Consider the following 17,325-nt stretch of genomic DNA (forward strand, 5'->3'; position numbering starts at 1 on the left):
GAGCAGAAGCCTCATATTCAATGACAGTCACTTCACAGTCTCCTCCCCAGTGCAGAGCTCTAGGTAACACCAGTCTACTGCCTGAGTAGAAAAAGGGAGGGACGGAGGGAGGGAGGGAGGAAGGAGGGATATGAGTGGTTACAGTTTTCAGCACCAGATGAATGAAAACATGAAAAATAAAAAGGAATGGACATGACCACTCCTTGGCTGGGGGAGAAGAAAGCTTACTGTAGATAAAAGGGAGACACAGCCAGAGGCAGGGACGTCTGGGAGAATTCAGAGTAGACATGACCCTGAGCCATGTGAGGAGAAAATGAAGGGGAAGGAAGAAGGGAGAGGGAACGAGGTGCAGTAGCCAGGAGGCCCAAAGAGATCAGGATAACCGAAATGTTTGGATTATACAGGGAAGAGCAGCCCAGACCCCTGGGCTGGAGTGCTCAAGGTGAGGGGCAGGGTATATAAGCCAGGAGAGCCTATAACAGGGAAGGGATGCAGGATGCTGCTTCATGTTGGCAGCCGGGTTTACTTTCGTAGGAACCTCAGGCATTTGTTAGGTTTGAAACCTAACATCTTAACACCACCAGACTCCAGACTTCCCTCTCCCAGTCCTTTCATATAAATCGAATAATGCAGTCATTTGTGCCTTGTCTTACTTAATGCAGTGTTTTCAATGTTCCTCATATTAAGTGTGTGGAGGTACTTTATCACTGCAAAGCTCCGTGAGTCACTAGGCGTCACTGCTGGGAGATCTCTGCTGCGTTTCAGCTCCTGCTTCTTCCTGGAATGGACCTCAATGTTTGAACAAGATTCCTTGTCACTAGATGCTCTCCTGTCCTTGTTGCTTGACCAGGGGCAATGCATAGAAACAGGTGCCTCTCTTTATGTTGCACAACAATGCTGAGAAATACATAGATAGGGTTTCATTGTAGAAGCATCACAATGTGAACTTAGACAAAGCTGGATATTACATATAGTCTGCTACCTGTGTCAGCTAAGGGTACGTGGGTGCATGGCATTGTTGTTGCTCCTAGGAAAAATGTGGCTAAAACACTGTAAGTTAAACGAAGCACAAGAGAAAAATGACACAGCCAATACATGAAGTAAATGCCTGATTTATAGGGCTTTTGTATCCATAGCACATTATTACTATTTGCAGTACATTTTTTCATAAGTAGAATGAGTGAGCTTTAAAATAATGACAGAAATATAAAATAGACGAAGTACATAAACCAATAGCCTACTCGTTATTATCATGTGCCCATAGGCAGCTGTATGCATTGTATTTTCATATGGCTGTGAGCTCAGTAGGCATGTGTGCTCAATAGGCTTGTGTGCACCACTACAAACACATGACTAACCCATTGCATTGTTTCATCATCCCTAGGTGACAGGAACTTTTCAGCTCCGTTATAATCATCATTAAACATGGTTTTGATATAGCAATTATACATGTTCTACTGGACACCATGTTATGTTTGAATGCATGTATTCATTGTTCAACTCAGAGTTCATGTATTTAGCTCCTTAAACACTTGCTATTCTTTGTGGTGAAAATATTCAACATCTTTTGTTCTATAATTTTGAAGTACAGAGTATCTTTATTGTCAACCTTCTCTGCAAGGGGACAGTAGTTCTTCTTTCCCCTAGCTATCAAGTTGCTACCCACCCAATGACCTTCCCTTGCTCCTTCCTGTCCTTATTCAGTGGCAGCTACTCTGTTCCCCAGTCTATGAGATAAGTAACCTTTGGTTTCACATCAAGGAAACTCATGAAGGTTTGTCCCTCTTGTGCCTGATTTATTTCATGTAACATTATGAACTCCAGTCCTCCAGTACCCCAATCTCCCGTCCTCCATCCAATCCTCCCTCCCAGTGCCCCAGTCCTCCAGGTCTCTTCATGTCATTGCAAATAAAAGGACTACTTTCTATTTATGGGCAAAGAGAATTCCACGAGCAGTCTTTTTTCACCCATCATGTGATAAATAAATGTTTCTACTTAATTATTGTGAATAGTACAATGCAAGTACAGGCTTCTCTTCAGCAGACTGGTCACATTGTATTATTAAAATCAGAAATCGATAAAATAAAGACTTTAGAGACCATAAAAATACATGGAAATAAAATACCAGATTGCTAAATAGGTCAAAGAAGAAACTTCTTGGAACCATTAAGATGGAAATAGAACACACACACAAAAGCAAAAGCAGTACCAAGAAAGAAGTTGGTAGCAATTGATATCTAAACTTACCACTGTTTTAGAAATCAGAAAGATCTCAAGAACTTGCAGTTGTTCCATAAGGAACTAAATACCTAAGAACAACAGAGCCCAGAGAAAGATGGGAACAGGAATTGGTGAACTTGACATTGAAAGTTTCACGAAAGAGCAACAACACGAGGAGTTGGGTTTTGCAAAACATAAGCAAAACTAATAAACCCTTAGCTAGATTAAAAGGGAAAAAAGGAGTAAAGGTTCAAATGAAATGAGGAACAAAAATGGAGACATTATAATTGACAGTATAGAAATAGAACAGATTACTAGAAGCAAATATGAACAAATATATTTGTCATTTAGCTGTAGAACAGCCCCATGCATGATCTTTGTATAACTAACACCTTTGTTTTACGGGTAAAGAAGCTTTCCCCAAATCATAGCCTTATGAAACAGAAAAGCCAAACAAAAATTGAAGATAAAATTAGATTCAACGATACTGTACTGCTTGGTTTTTGTCAACTTGACACTAACTTATACCTATCTGGGAAGAGAGAATCTTAACTGAGAAGATGCTTCCGTAAGATTGGCCTGTAGGCAAGTCTGTGGTACATTTTATTAGTTGGGGACTGGTGTGGAAGGACCCGTATCACTGGGGTAGTACCATCCCTGGGCAGGTGGTCCTGGGGTGTTTAAGTAACCAAGGTCTGAAAGCTGGGAGGAGCAAGCCAGTGAGTAGTGTTCTACCACAGCCTCTGCTTCAGGTCCTGCCTCCAGTGCAGGGGAATATCAGGGTGGAGAGGTGGGAAAGGGGGTTGTTGGGGAGGGGAACACCCTTATAGAAGAAGGGGGAGGGGTGGGATAGGGGGCTTATGGATGGGAAAACGGGAAAGGGAATAACATTTGAAATGTAAATAAAAAATATCCAATAAAAAGAAAAGAAAAGAAAAGAAAAGAAAAGAAAAGAAAAGAAAAGAAAAGAAAAGAAAAGAAAAGAAAAGAAATACCTCTTCTGATGCATTACCTTCTCCCGGCTCTCATTTTACCCCTCAGGCATGTTCTCTGGAGCTTTGTGACCTGCTCAGTCCTCATGTGGGTGTGTGGCTATGACTCTATAGGTTTTTGAGCCACCCTCTGATGGATTTATATTTACTATTTCCACTTGCCCATATGTGGCTTGAGTTCTGCCAAACGTAGCAGCATAGTAGAGCTATACAAACGGCTCTGGAAAGCCACCCTTTGGGCCTAGATCTCCTCCCTGTAAACTGAGAAATGGTGGTCTATAAAAGGTTTTCCTCTACCCCACCCCTGTGGTACCACCACATAGCCGTTCTCCCGTAGCCCGGTAGGGAAAGGGCAGTGTCTATGCATGCTTTTGACGAAGAGAGCAGGGCTGAAGCCCAAGAAAAAATGATGCAGAGTTCAAATTTGGGAGGTGTACAAAAATTCCATTATCTCCAAGCCACAGGAACCAGGATCACATCTGGCAAAAGAAATGAAGCTGGAGATGTAAGGAATAAACAGATTAGGAGGAGCCATGAAAACAGGCAGCCGCTATTGCGTTTGATGTGGTGGGAAGTAAAGAACCCTTGAGGCTTTAGGAGCCTGGGAGTGACCTGATGCAGACATTGGAGAAGATGAAACACAAGCCCGGCGAATCAGAGGGAAGCACCAGACACTGAGAGGAGCAGGCACTAATCCAGGCCCAGGAGGGTGACGGAAGCTAGAGCGACCGGAAAGAGAATTATGAATCTGTACAAATTAATTAACACATAGCCACCTCTAACTCACTTCACTACCGAGTTACTACCTAGGAGTTTGCATTTGAGAATGCAAAATAAACCCACGAAGAGCTGGGTATTTTCATTAAAATGATAATAAAATTTTCATCTCTGTGACTATAATACTTGAATATAATAGTTTAACTGACTGAGCACCCTGCTGTGCAAGTAAACTTTATCGTGAGCAAGTGGAACAGTTCGTAGAGAAGAAACCGGTTTCAGGAAAATTTTCGCAAGCCCCTTATTCACAGAATAAACAAGCACAGTGCAAAGGTGTCAGACCCTGGGGGGTGGGGTGGGGCTCAAGTGGTTGCCCCCTGCTGAGCCTTGCTGATACAAGTGAAAACCTTTTGTTCCTGACAAAGAAACGTCCTGACCTTTCTGTTTGGCACCTGGGTGGTGACACCTGGGCATTTACACCTGAACAGTAATGTCCTTGAATCAATTCCTGTTTTGTTTTTTTTTTTTTTTTTTTTGGTCCTGGGTGGGGTGGGGTGGGGGGTAAGCCTGTTTTTCCACTGTGCTTCCGTGGAATTTACTTGGTGTACTTGGGGTATATATTTTGTGAACCTCAGTAAAGCTTTTGCATTCTCATAACACGAATGACCCTACTATGTGTTTTCTTCTTTTTCTTTTTTTCTTTTTTTTTGGAGCTGGGAACCGAACCTAGGGCCTTGCACTTGCTAGGCAAGCGCTCTACCACTGAGCTAATCCCCAACCCCGTGTTTTTTTCTTAAACCTCACAGGCCTACGCCCGGTTCTCCGGTTCTCTGGTTCTCCGTACAGTGGCAGTGCAGGCACCGTCACAGAGGGATTGCGTTTTCTAAGTAGCCTCTTGCTAACAAAGTCAAAATGGTAGCCGAAAAGATGTCAGTTTGCAGCCCCCGACAGTGCTGAATTTATTGCCCTCACCTGTCTAAGCACGTTCTACACAGTCCAGCCTTCGCAGTGGCGTGAAGAAGGGGTTACTTCTCAGGTTAGGGAGCCCACATTGAATTGTCTAGACCTAACTCAGGGAACCCTGCGTTCCTAAGCAAGCCTGTTCTTTAATTCTGAATACGATTATAAATGTTCCAGAGACTCACAAGTTATTTTTATTCATTTAACTCTTAAAATATTTTTAATGATATCTAAATACATAGTTTAATAATTATTTTCAGGGTGTATCCAGTTTTTGTCAATTACAGTCAAAGGAAATATAGTCGTCAAAAATTAAGATGGGGTTCCTTGGGTAAGGACAGAGGTGAAGGGCCCAGGACATCACCCGCTCACTCCCTGTCCCTGTCCTTCCTGGATGTACCTGCCCTGTAGTAGAATCTAAGGCTGTCAGCAAGATCTCGGGGCTCCAGAAAAAAGTATCTGCAAAAACAGTTAAGTCTAGTCTCTGTTTTTTTTCAGTCTGTCTCTGTCTGTCTCTATATCTCTTCCTCGTTCTCTCTGTCCTTCAAACGTGTGTGTGTGTGTGTGTGTGTGTGTGTGTGTGTGTGCGCGTGCGCGCGATTCTTAGAATCAATAAGAAACTATGACCCAGAAAGCTTAAAATAGGACTTCTCTTTCAGTTGTGTGTCACAGAGTAGCTGGAAAGCTGTGTTTTAGCCGTACATAGAATGCTCCTAAATACTTATCATATCCATTTATTTGTTTAATTCATGAACTCACGAGGACAGGACTATCCATTTGCATACCATGGGCACTCCTCAAGACAAAGAAACTCCTGTCTCTGCATGTGTCCAAGACCATTGGTGGACCTGATTCTGCTGGTAGTGGGAGTTCTTTAATACTTTGTGCTGAGGAGTTCTGCAGCCAGGGGGCGGGGAGTAGACTATATTCTCCTAAACTAAATTATAACTGAATAAAAGGAAGACTTTATTTTGGGAAATGTATGTTCTCTCTACACTTGCATATATATACACACACATAAATATAGCATAGACGTGTGCTGGTTTTTTCATGTAAAGTGTACCTTTTTCTGTGAGAAGAGAAAATTCTATCATCTTGAAGAGGCTTTGGTAAAAACGCATTCTGAAGCATTGTTTGTGACCGAGGAAAATGAGGTGCAACCTGAATAGTCCTCACCTGAGGAATGGCTAAATAGGTGTGGTGTTCTGTTTGGGAAACGGTATTCCACAAACTGCCTCAGTAAATTGTTGCTTTGTGTTGCACATGTGCCAAAAGCTAAATTGCTAAAAAATCTAGTGACATTTTAAAATGAGTTGCAGAATAAGATGTTCTGTGTGCTTTCCGGAAGGTCTGTTTATGCAAAGCAATATTTCATCTTACTGAATTATACATGTACGCACACATACACAGGGTAACGTGCAAGCATGAGTTACACGTGTTCACAAGGAAACACGTAAGCGTGCAAGCTGAATACAGTGTTCTTTGGGGGTGGGAGGAAGAGAACTAGAATTCAGGAGACGCCGACTGTCTCTGATGCGAGCCTATCGCTCTGATGCGCCATGCCAAGTTGGATGACAGCACACAGAGCTTTGGGATTGTGTTTGATTTAGTTGCTGATGTAGTAGGAGGGCCATGGATTGATGGTTGGTGTAGGATCGCCCATGAGTCCGGGTTCAGTTTTCCTTCTCTGTGCCTTCTAGTTTACAATCAGTTTGTGGACTTGCATCATTGGTGTCTTAACATGTTTTTACCTGAGAGACGGTATTTTCCACAGTCCATCAAGACCACATCTGCTCTGGCCAGAAATAGCCCAGAGAGCATTTGCCTTGTGAAGGCTAAGCTGCTATTTCACAGTTTCTTACTTGGCTCTGTGTTTCAACTTTGCTTCGATTTGACAACAGAATGCTGAGTTGTGGAAAGGTCAGTGGAGAGATGATCGAAATACAGAAAAAGGATATGTATATGAGAGAGAGGGAAAGGGAGAACGAGGGAGGAAGAAACAGCTCTGTGTGGGGAACCAGATACACTTACAGGAAGCAATCCATTTAAGTCAGAATATTGCTGAGAAACTGGAAAGAAACCGCAGGTTGTTTTATATAACAGGAATAACTTAGAATAGTAGCATGCTGTAGCCTTTCATTACAAATTAGCTTTTCTCCACTAGCCGATCTTAAGACCAAAACAGCAGACAGCAGACATACTGGCCAGGACCGGAAACCAGTACAGGAGATTTATGGTGCTTCAAGAAAGCTCAGGCCAGTGGTTTTCTCGTTGGCTCCTCTATGCCCTCCAAGTTACATAAGAGGCGCTTACTTGTGCTTCTCTTTTCAGACCAGATACTTAGTATAACCTTCAGGTCAGCGTTTGATTTTCAAGTAGTGAGCTGAGCTTTCTGCTGTTACAGGGGTGATGCTGGCAGAAAATGAAGATAACCCTGAGAGTTCAGAGTCCAGAGCAGATCAGTCCGTAGGGTTAAGAGAGATGGTCCTCAGTTGTATCTTTGGGATATTTCTTGCCATGACCTATGGCTAGTCCTTCTGGAGTGCTGTAGAACACTCAGGTCTGAGTCCATGCTCCTGCAGCTGAATCAACAGCCGTGGGTAATGGCTTAATCGTATGGAGTATCCACACATCTCGGTTACCTCCTCGGTCTTTACTACCTTCTCGGAAAGGCTCGATTGCTGCTTTGTGCTGTTCACGGACCACTGAGACACAGACAGGTTCCGTGACATCCCCTGGCTTCAGCATCAGAAGCAGGAATTATCCAGCCACGTCGTTCTTACAGCCTGGCCTCTGCGGTGCCGTGCTGAGTCTCACAGTGCTGACTGAAACAAGAGAGGGAAAGGGCTAGAAGAATACTTCTTGGATGAAGCACTTGCCACGCCGATCATGAAGACTGGAGTTCAGATCCTCAGTGTGCTCATAAAAGCTCAGGGGTGTGGCAGTCCTTGTGCAGTCCCAGTATTAGGGCAGAGGGGGACAGAGAATCCCCCAGGCAAGATGGCTGGCTAGATCTGCTAAATCATCAAGCTCTAAGTTCAGCAGGAGCCCGTGTGTTAGGGTGGAGAGTGATGGAGGAAGATACCTGCCATCAACCTCTGGCCTCTGCAAACATGTACAAGCACATACATGAAGACACACATACACACACATGCTCATTACACACACAGTTACTCATACACATATAAAATGTTTTGATTATGAAGAGCTACTGAGAAGATACCATGTTTTTTTTTAGGGGCTTCATGAACACTGCTTCTGCTGGCATACTTTCTAGTGGGACATTTCCGATAATGAAGGAGCACCACCAAAAGCCGATGGTCTGTGTTTGGACTCCTATTTACCCACAATACCTACCTCACCAGTAGAGACTTCGAAGAACCTCCGTGCATATCACCCTACCTACATCGTGGTTAACTTCTGCTATGCCATCAAGCCCCTCCTTCCCCCAGAGGATGGAAATACAGGCAGACATAGAAATCAGAAATCTCCACCTGCATTGCTAATGCCAGCTAAATATGTTTGATGATTCTGGTCTCGTTTCCTTGTCTGTGGAAAGAAAAATAACACCAAGCACAGAGGAAGGTGTAAGTGAAGACACAGAGGTGTAGAAAGGTCACATGGTGGATACAGGAGCATCTGATTTTGTTTGTCCCGTAAGACAAAGAGGTCATACAACACCCCACTTACCTGTGAAAGCACTGCATAGATCTCCGAGAACCTTCATTATAGTACGAGCATCAATCTTGGTCCAGTCTGGAACTCTATTTTATATTGCATCTGGAATCTCAAGCTCTCCCCAGATTTGGCACGTGGGCGTTTTTGCATCCCAGGTCTAGGAAATATGAACCAAGCTATCTGAAGAAGTAGGCTGGCACTTCTTGGCAACTCCTTCCGCCTAAGGTGAATGATCACCCTTGTCAAGCCCCACAGTCCCACAAGAAAGGTAACTAACTGTCTAAAGACGTCATGGATCCAACTGCCAGCAAGTTAGTGTCAGAGAAAAGAGCAGTGGTTTTCTCCCATAGCTGGTAAAGATCCAGATTAGCAGGCACCATGTTAGAAACAGGGGTGGTGGTATTCCGACACTTGGCTCTTGACAGAGGAATGAGGTATGTAATACAGGATGACCTTTGAGGGAGGCTGTGGTCCTGTGATCTCATGTGACTGCCTCTCTGATAAGTATCACTTGAAAATGACGCCAGGCCTGAGCAGCTGTGGCAGGCTGTGAGCCACCCTAGGCAGCATGCCATAGCCTGGGGCATTCGCTGACTCCCTGATTTTTTGGGTTTTTTTTCTGCAGAGGTCTCTCCATGGGCAGCCACCAGCAGGAGACTTGTCTGACGTGACAGCAGGACCTTGACAGGGTGACTGGAGCATGGCCTGGAAGCAGCTGTGTGCCCACTGAATGCTCTGCCAGTCCCTCCAGCACAAGACTGACCCCATTCCAAGGGAAGCCAGCCCTGGTTTTCGATGAGAAAAGTAGTCCCCTGGGGAGCTGTGGCTTGGAGTGATGAATCCATCTCCAATGCTTTGAATGGACAGAAGGAGATTAGTCTGGGAGGGTATTAGCCACCCACATGGACCCTTGCAATCCCTTCCTCTGGGCTTTGACAGTTATAGCAGATGATAGAAAACTCATAATGCAAACTGTATTAGACAGAGTTCAGGTAGCAACCGGAGCTTTGTGAAGGACAAAGAGTGGAGATGCTGGTGCAGGGTGGGATTCCAAAGCCCCTGCCGCAGACACCCACCCACCTGTCCCTCTCCAGCAGGTCAGCCCCACCCGTCTTACTGCACTGACCCTTTTATCCTGAGTAGCCTGGTCCTCTGGACTTTCTCACTTGTCTTTTTTTTCTACCAATCAAGTCTACTTTAAAACAGCAATTTCTTAGACTTTGATGCCCACGGTTTCCCTCAACTCATCAACATGATGCTCCAGTTTACATTATGCAATCAGGTTCCTCATCACCCAGAATAAACCCATTCCTTTCATTCCGTGGCTATTGTCTCTTCCCTTTTGGCATGTCAGCTTAATGAGAGCCAGCATCTGCAACCATCTGCCATGAGCACTAGAAAAACCCCTAGCAGGTAAGGAGGGATGAACAAGAATCGGTTTAATTAATTCATGAATTCAAGGTAGAACAGGGATGCAGAGGCTTGAGGAGTTTCTCTGTGCTCTGCAGCAGTAGGGAGCCTCAGCACCCTCTTTGAGACATCTCATGCTTTCAGGAGCCGACACTCCTCTCTCATAATAGAGACTGAATCACTGTGAGTCATAGTTGTCTCCTGGCACCCATGTTTTCCCTGCATAACTCTTCCACTTAGGAATGCTTTGGTGGAAGTAAGAACAATCATCAAGACGTGAGCTCAACAGAGAGGGTATAATTTTTCTCAAATAAGAAATAACCAGGAAGTTCCCAGTCCAGTGTCATGGTGTCGGGGCAGTCATGAGAGATGTTGGCACCTCCTTTGTGCCTTCTCTTCTTGGCATGAGTGGATGGGTGGTATCCCATGTTTGTCACATGGTGATCACAGTAGTTGCTGCTCCACCAGACAGTGTGTTTGCATCTGGAGAAGAAAAGGAAAAGCAAGAACAGAAAGAACCATGCCAGGTAAGGTCCCTTTACCTAAAGAAAATAAAAGCTACCCAGAACTATATCCAGCTAGAACTAGATGGCATGGCCCATCACCTAGAGGGTATAAACAACTAGAAAGTCCATTTTCCCTAATGTTGAGCTATTGACAAAGACTTCTGAATAAATCAGGGTTCTCATAGGAAAGATGAGAGTGCTACCTATTGGATACGCTAGAGCTGGGTAGGCATTTGATCCCAGACTGGACTTTTAAAAAAAACACAGCAATTGAGTCTTAAAGATCTCTTATGCAATTGGGCTTTCAAACCATAGGAGAATGTTTGGATTCTTTAAATTCTGTCTTTTGCATCATTACCTTCCTGCAAAGGACTCTTCTTGTCTTAAGCTTGCTCAAGGTAGCCTCTGTAGTTTAGAACCAAAGAGTCTTTGTAACAGGAGCATCCACCTACCAGCTCTATCATGTGGTCACCCTGCCTCCCTTGGCAGCTTCGCTGGACCAAATGCTGCTTCTCCAGGGTGACATGGGCAGTGTAGACATTACGTCATCAACTCAATAACACCCTCCTCTTCAGCTTCAGACAGTGTGTGCTGAGCTCTGGAAGAGAGGCAGCTCATGTAGACACCAAAACCTGGGTGTGGTGGAGCGTTGTGATTAGGTAGGGATGGGACACTAACCAATGAAGCACAATGAGAGCTGGGTGACAAAGGCCAAGGCATGTATGCTCTGCCTTCTGACTGCCAGCCCAGGGTCATCTACTTGTTAAGGCCAAGCTCATGATGACTCATACTGTTACCCTTCCCACAATTAGGAAAGACCCCAGGGGATGCAAAGTCTGTGAGTCCAGCTCTGGGTGCCTGTCACCCACCTACTATACATGTTCACAGCCATGGCAACATTCCCTAGGAAGCTCTTGCTCTGTAACCCATGAGCTTAACATATAGCTTATTTCAATGAATATCTAGGCATTAAGCTTATGAAGGTTTTAAACAGAATTTCTCAAAAACCTCCTTGCAGGATTTGTATGAAAAAATGCTTTCTTGATCAAGAAACTATTGGGCGCATCTGCTTAAACTGAAACCTCTTCTTCATTGCTATTTAAAAGCTTTCTCCATTCCAACAGGTACAAAGTATCAAGGAAGGGTGCAGTATATGGCATTTTCCAAACCTGTTCAGTCATTGACATTTTTTCCTTTGCATATAGTGAAGTTGATGCTCTGGAGGAATTATAAACTCTCCAGTTCAGCACATGGACTGAAACAGTCTCAATAATTCCCTTGAGAAGCAACTGCTAGTATTGTTTGGGGTCACAGCCTAAAACCCATTATTACCTCTGTTGGGTGTCAAATATTGATGCAGAAACACAACACTCACTGCAAAGGGGGCATTGCTAAAATTCATTCTCTTGTAGACAACATCTAAGCCCTCCTCCTATGGTCTCAATGATAAATTGAGGTTCAGTAACAATGTTCACCCTAGGGACCCAATGAGTTTAGGCTTACTTACAGAGCAATGGGTGAGGTTATGAGCAGCTACACTGGAACATCTGTACCCAGCATAGATGATGACTCTCCTATGACTGTGTATAGAGTCCCTATATTCTGTAGCATCTCCCAGAGACCCATGTGCCATTAAGACAGAATTGCACATGACTGGCTGGGGTGAAGGTAGGGTAGCTGCATACTCAGTTAAGGGTCCCTTAACACTTCCTCCACCCCTTTTCCGAGAGGGAAAGTCAACAGTCAACAAGCCCAGTTGTGATGACCTTTGGCAAGCTGGCCAAGCTGGACTTGAAAACGTGGTAGCAGTTTTGCTCAGAAAATAGTCCTCTAAATAAGAGGTAAGAGAAAGTCTATTCTGGAGCCAAATATGAATGACTATGGCTCAGGAAGACAAAGTTAAGTTACTTCAAAGTCTGTGTTCTAATGTTGTAACAGTTTGATGATGTTTTTAAGGTTACAGAACAAAAAAGTCATAAATAAGACACTTTATTAATACATCCATAGAAACATCAAGTGAGTAGATTAAAGGAAAGAGGGAAACATGTTACAGCCTCAGGGGCTATCTGACAGCTGTTTGGTTGGTTAGAAAACAGTATTTTATCTGTACAGTCCTGTGGACTTTCTTAATAATGACAAAGCTTTTAGAAGAAGTGATCAAATGGCTACTAAAATATAATGGCCCAAGATAATTTGTGATTAGGCTCTAGACTTCAACCCTCCAATCACTACATAACTGTTGGAGTTCTCACCTGTTGTTGTAAAAATATATAAAATAGAAAGAGTAACGGTTGTCTTTTACCCACTAGGTCCTCACTGCAGTGCCCCAAGATATCTGCTGGATATCTTGGCAGAAACACATCCCTGCCGCACACTTTCCTACACACAAACCCTCACATAAAAGAACACACAACACAATAATCTTAGATCCAATTGGTAAAATATAATTGCCCACTTAAACATACAAAGCCCGGTACTATCCATCCCTTGAGAACATTAATAACAACCTGTAAATACACAGAGTGGAATTTTAACATCACCTGCCATCTTGTCCTGCCACGGCTTCTCCCCTCTCTCCGTCTCTCCTCTCTCTCCTAGTCTCCTCCTCTTCCTTCAAACTTCTCTCCCGCCCATCCTTCCTTCTCCTCCAATGACAGGCCTCCTTCTATCCTGTACCTGCCCCTCACCTGTACTTTACAAATTCAATGGAGAGGTGGTTCTGGTGAAGTCACCTGAGTCCTGAGTAGGCAACTGTCCTTGGGGCAGTGGAATTAGCATCAAAATACAGTAACTTCAGGGCAAACCACAACACTCACCAGCCAGTTAACTCTGCTGAAGGTTCAGTGGAAGATGCCATTTCCTTCTGGACACTTACCAGTTCCCACAAGAAACATGTGTGTTATGGGTTAGTTTCTAAAGCCTCCCCTGAGCATGGGGGTTGGGGAGGGGAGTACTCAGCGGTGAAATGCTGCTGCTGCTGCTGCTGTGCTTGGTGAGGACATGCAAGTCTAAGAAGACTTTGGCTGTGGGCTCAAAGGGAGCATACTGGTGCTTTGTCAGCAGCTACCCACTTGCAGCAAGCATTTTGGGCCACACAAGATGAAGAAGAATGGAGTCTTCGGAGTAGAGTTCAACATTCTGGTACTTGTTTTCGGATGCCACAGATCAAAACACCTTGGGTTGATGTGAGGTTGATCAAGGCACATTGACCTTGATGACTGGTGTATGGCTGAAAGATGCATTTGCATTTTTTAGAGTCTCATTCCCCAAGAGATCATTTGGTCCAGCATAAGAAATCTATCTTCCTAGCAATGTGTAGGTAAACCTCTACAGAGTCCCTGACACAGCTTCCTCCTGCCCTCATATGATTTTAGCACTCTTGCATTGACAAAACCATTTTAGATGAATTTAATGCCTGTATTGTTTATGGTCCTGCCAAAAGTATACCGAAAGGACATTGGGGGAAAAAAAGCTTGCCTCCATGGGAGATCTCATCTCTCAAAAGTAAAGGGACTCAAGGGGAGGGGGGTAACACATGTTCTTATTATCACAATTTCATAACATGAAATACAACTTATAAAATAATTCTTAAAGCATTATACCCCAAAATTTCAACATCATGTATCCACCAGAGAGTAATGAAAAGTTCTGTTTATCCCAAAAATGAGTATTTCTGGGATATATTAATAATAGCCATTGCTGCCTGGAATTTGCTTCAGCTTTATTTTCCCCTAAATGTATTCTTTGAAGTGTCTATAAAAATTCTTAGTTGTAACTACACTCTGGTATGCTATCTTAGGGTAAAAGAAAGTTGGAAATGAGAATATTGAAATTAGTATGACAGGAATAAAAGCTAACAAGGGTATTGAAGAACTGAGTTGCTCTCAGTCTTTAGACAGATGGTGTTAGGGGCTGAATTATCCCTGCTCCATCTTTCCCAGAATTCACTATTAAAGCCCTGGTCCCCACAACCCCAGAACATCATTGTATTTGGGTAGAGGATCCTTACAGAGGTACTCTGTTAAAATGAGGTCATTCTGGTTGTCTATAATACAGTATCACTAGTGCCCTCAAAGGGGCTGAAAATTGGACACAAATCAGTTAAAATGAGGTCATTCTGGTTGTTTAAAATCCAGTATCACTAGTGCCCTCAAAGGGCTGGAAATTAGACACAAATAACCATAAATAGAAGATCTTATGGACAGATATGGTTCCAAGACGGTCACCAAAAAGCTAAAAAGAAAGAGTTTCACACACACACAGCTCTCCAGAGGAACAAATCTGCCAATGCCTTGAGTTTGGACTTCCATCCCCCAGAATTACAACCCAGTAAATTACTCTTTAAACAAGTTGATTACAGAAGGCCTTCAAGTTAGTCCTAGCAAATTAACATGGCTATACCTATCAGTTGCTTATTAATTACTTGTGTTGAGGGGATAACTCGTCATGACCAATGAATCCATGGGGAGAGCTCATAATGGCAGGGAGAGACATGGTGGCTACAGTCAACTGGAGCAGGAAGCTGAGAGATCATGTAGTCAACTGCAAACACAAACCAGAAAGAGATAGAGACGGGACAGAAACAGAGACAGACAGAGCTAGAGACACAGAAAGGACTAAAAGAGGGGTGGGAGCACGTGTCTTTTTTATATGTTGGGGCATCTTTTGGGTATATGCCCAAGAGAGGGATAGCTGGATCCTCAGGCAGTTTAATGTCCAATTTTCTGAGGAACCTCCAGACTGATTTCCAGAATGGTTGTATCAGTCTGCAATCCCACCAACAATGGAGGAGTGTTCCTCTTTCTCCACATCCTCGCCAGCATTTGCTGTCACCTGAGTTTTTGATCTTAGCCATTCTCACTGGTGTGAGGAAGCTGGAAAGAACCCAGATGCCCTTCAACAGAGGAATGGATACAGAAAATGTGGTATATCTACACAATGGAATATTACTCAGCTATCAAAAACAACGAGTTTATGAAATTTGTAGGCAAATGGTTGGAACTGGAAAATATCATCCTGAGTGAGCTAACCCAATCACAGAAAGACAAACATGGTATGCACTCATTGATAAGTGGCTATTAGCCCAAATGCCTGAATTACCCTAGATGCCTAGAACAAATGAAACTCAAGACGGATGATCAAAATGTGAATGCTTCACTCCTTCTTTAAAAGGGGAACAAGAATACCCTTGGCAGGGAAGATAGAGGCAAAGATTAAAACAGAGACTGAAGGAACATCCATTCAGAGCCTGCCCCACATGTGGCCCATATATATACAGCCACCCAATTAGACAAGATGGATGAAGCAAAGAAGTGCAGAAGTGTAGATCGCTCCTGAGAGACACAGCCAGAATACAGCAAATACAGAGGCGAATATCAGCAGCAAACCTCTGAACTGAGAATAGGACCCCCGTTGAAGGAATCAGAGAAAGAACTGGAAGAGCTTGAAGGGGCTCGAGACCCTATATGTACAACAATGCCAAGCCACCAGAGCTTCCAGGGACTAAGCCACTACCTAAAGACTATACATGGACTGACCCTGGACTCTGACCTCATAGGTAGCAATGAATATCCTAGTAAGAGCACCAGTGGAAGGGGAAGCCCTGGGTCCTGCTAAGAATGAACCCCCAGTGAACTAGACTGTCCGGGGGAGGGCAGCAATGGGGGGAAGGTGGGGAGGGAACACCCATAAGGAAGGGGGGGGGGAGGGGATGTTTGCCGAAACCGGAAAGGGAATAACACTCAAAATATATATAAGAAATACTCAAGTTAATAAAATAAATAAATAAATAAATAAATAAATAAATAAATAAATAAATAAATAAATAAAAAAAAGAGGGGTGGGGTTATGAATCCTCATTGGACACCCCAGTAAGGTGCCTCCAGAAAAACTCCAATTCCTGAAGATTCCATAACATCCCAAAATAGTATGACAAACCAGGGACCAAGAGTTTAAATACTTGAGCCAACCGAGGACATTTCTCATTCAAAGCACCACTTAGTACCCCTTGATATTTATAGGCCTATGGCTATATCATAATACAAAATGCATTTATTTCAATTTTATGAGTCCCCATAGGCTTCTACAATCTCAATGTTGCTTTTAATCCAAAGTCTCTTGAGATTGGACGCATTCTCCTAACTGTTACCCCCTGTAAATAAAAATGCAAATTACATACTTTCAACACCCAATGGCATTGGATATATACTACCATTCTGAAAAGGAGGATCAGGAATGTGGTGATAAAACACTAGACTAAAGCAAGACTGACATCCAGTAAAAACAATTATCAAATCCTCTAGCTCTATGTCTGATATCTACTGCTCTATTTTCAAAGGGTTAATATGGTTTTACCCCTCCAGTTTTACTATCTACAGCATGCCTTCTTACTCATTCTGCTTTCTATATGAAGTTCCTCTTGGTTGATTTCTAACTCTCTCTGGCATCTCTAACATCTTATGGTCTTTACTAAAATTCAGGGATTCGCTTTCCCAACTTCATGCAACAGTCTGTCATGGCCTTGTGGCTTCGTGGATTCCTAGGAGTGCCACTCTGCAACAACTCAATGCCACACATTGACCTCAGCTGTATCCTGAATAAATGGAGGCAGATTATGACCCCACACATGCCCCATAGCCACATGGATCACACTGCCAAGTTCAGCTACCTGCTTGGGGTGCACATGGCCCTCTACAACCACATTCATGGCAGCTTTCATTTGTTGAAGCACTTGCTTTCTAGGAAAAAGAAACCCTTAATTCTTTCTCCTTTCACAAGTTGAACTCTTATTAGACTGTGGGGTCTCACCCTAAGGGCATCTTTGTTGGTGCCCCCAGTTCAAA

Source organism: Rattus rattus, chromosome 2 (assembly GCF_011064425.1).
Source record: "Rattus rattus isolate New Zealand chromosome 2, Rrattus_CSIRO_v1, whole genome shotgun sequence".
In the NCBI taxonomy this organism is placed as follows: Eukaryota; Metazoa; Chordata; class Mammalia; order Rodentia; family Muridae; genus Rattus; species Rattus rattus.